Source organism: Ipomoea triloba, chromosome 8 (assembly GCF_003576645.1).
Source record: "Ipomoea triloba cultivar NCNSP0323 chromosome 8, ASM357664v1".
NCBI classification, from domain to species: domain Eukaryota; kingdom Viridiplantae; phylum Streptophyta; class Magnoliopsida; order Solanales; family Convolvulaceae; genus Ipomoea; species Ipomoea triloba.
The window spans coordinates 17,795,252-17,797,977 of NC_044923.1; the positions used below are offsets into that span (position 1 = coordinate 17,795,252).

Genomic DNA, 2,726 nt, shown 5'->3' on the forward strand with positions numbered 1-2,726 from the left:
TAAGATGCATTTGGGTGCGGGCTTTCCAGTAGGCATAATTGTCTCCGGTGAGTTCTAGAGGAGTCCTGTGCTTGTCCATCCTGAAACACTTAGCACACGGTGAAATACAAAAACAAAACTAAAGCAACGAAAACAAAAACGCAAGATGAACTCGTAAGTTCAAGAAGCACGATTTTGGAGCCAGACCGGTTAGACTAATAACTTAAGTCCCCGTGCTCTGATACCAATTGAAATTGATAATCGTGGATCTTGAATGTACGAAACCTTAAGATTCTACTTAATTTTAGAACAGATTATCTTATCCTTTAATTAGTTTGATTGAAACATAAAGAGATAAAAGATAAAGAAAGTAAAACCAGGACACAGCAAATGATTACGCAGTTCGGAGCCAAATCTCCTATGTCTGCGGGGCACCCACGACAGCCCAATCCACTAAATGTTTGCCAAGATTACAGGGAGATGAAATGCTAAACATACACAAGGTCCAAAACCTACTACATCAACATTCATCAAAACAATCTTCAAAACATCTTCAAGTGATTGGATTCGTGCAGCCTCAACACGCTGAATCAGCACCAGATCATGAACAACGAACCGAGGTAGAAAGAACAAGAAATCTGCTGCTGGAACAGTGTTAGGAAATTCTTAGCTCAATGTGTCTCGTAAAACTCAAAATAGGAAAGTTGCCAAATGAAGCTTCATAAACCTTCCTTTAAATAGAAACCCACGTAACCAATTTTCCTCAACCAAAAGCTAGAAAAACTCCCTTCAATAAATGTTGTCCACACATTTAAACCAAACCCATAAAACTTGGAAAAACCAAATCAGCTTTTTGTTGGGATCCATGAGCTTTGAACACATCAACCACTAACGAAATAAAATAAAATAATCCTAAGGTTTTGTTAAATAATAAAGCCAATACTAATGTGCATTATATTTTGCACTTACACTAACTATTAGGGCCCCCAAAATTTTAGGACCCTGTGCGGTTGCACATCTTGCACGCCCTAAAATTCGGACCCGCGTGCAGTGATTATTTAATTTCCTGTTTTCTGATCTTTGGTTTTAACCAGAATTTGTACGTTTGGCAATGATAGATATCGTGAAGATCGATTGTCGGAGGAACAACTTATGCAATCTGTTTATTGTGGATTAAAGTAAGTGCATCTAATGATGTCGAGGTTCGAATATTTATTTGATTTTAAGAAATTTTATGGTGAGGATTATTTTTGGTATTATTTGTACTAGTATTTTCAACTGTGTGTTGCACGGAATGGATTTGTTATAATATTTTAAGAATATTTGTATCGATATACAATTATATAAATTATAACAACGAATATTATATAGTGCAATTGATGAAATGGGTTGGATCAATTATGTTTTTTTATGTTATCCTTGCTTGAATTCGAGCAAATAAATGCCTAATTATCCATGTGATGCACGGATAAATTTTTTTATTATATGTTTAGGTAATAAAATTAAAGATAAAATTATAAACAATTATATGTAATTTGAGTGGATGAGTGCATGCTTTTAACTTTGTTGACAATAACGTAACCTTCAATTAGTTGGAATAATGCTACAATAAAAGAAAGAGGTTGCGTTGTAGGTATATAATGAAAAGTACAACAAATTATTACATGCATTTTTATGAATAAAATACGAATCAATGAGTACAGTTATGAAGAAGAGATACAATTAATTAAATTGATGGAGAGGAAAAACTAAATTGAAGAAATGAAGCTAGTTCAAACCACCACAGACCTTCCTAATGATCCCATTTTGACCTGTGAGAGGCTGAATTTCAGACATTTTAATCATTGCTGACGCGAAATCTGTTTGAAATGCCTGAGGGCTCCTTGCATATTCTGAAACTATGTTGTCTGTTGCTCCACCGCTGAATAGAACTTGATCCGATTGAAGCAGACCTTTCTTTTGCAACAGGTTCTTATAGTAGTTGTTATCAAAGGAATTGGGTGTCACCAAATCAAGGGGTGCCAAATTTCCATTTCCGGTGTCTTTTGGACAATTCCGTCTTCTAGTGTTAGCAAAATCGGCATCAATGTCAGTACCATTGCCATATATTCTATCGTGAAATAGGAAGCATTGAGCTTGGCCGAGAGTATGTGCACCAGACAAGGCAACCAGGTCTCTTGTATTAAGACCTTTGCTTACAAAGTTGGATATAAGTCTATCTAGATTGTCGAAAGGGCTAGGGAGATCTATGGTACGACTAGCCATGGTGGAATTTCTTCTTCCCAGCTTCACTGTCCAAGACGGACCTCCCACAGCAACAGTTGCATCACGTGCAGCCAAAGACAATACATCAGCACAAGATACAATACCAGGACAAGCTTTCTCTAGCTCGCCCTTTGCAGCCTCTATCACATCATAACCCCTAGCAGAGCCAAGGTTGGGCAACGCTGTCTTTTCGCTCTTAATGGTCGGTGACTCGTCTAATAAGATAAGCATCGCAACCCTCTAGCTCGCCCTTTGCAGCCTCTATCACATCATAACCCCTAGCAGAGCCAAGGTTGGGCAACGCTGTCTTTTCGCTCTTAATGGTCGGTGACTCGTCTAATAAGATAAGCATCGCAACCCTCTAGCTCGCCCTTTGCAGCCTCTATCACATCATAACCCCTAGCAGAGCCAAGGTTGGGCAACGCTGTCTTTTCGCTCTTAATGGTCGGTGACTCGTCTAATAAGATAAGCATCGCAACCCT

General features: G+C 38.2%; 1 pseudogene; it reads right to left on the reverse strand.

Annotated features, from left to right (window-relative positions):
• Positions 1–1,746: 1,746 nt before the first annotated feature.
• Positions 1,747–2,596, reverse strand: LOC116027058 (annotated as a pseudogene).
• Between the last annotated feature and the right edge of the window lie 130 nt (positions 2,597–2,726).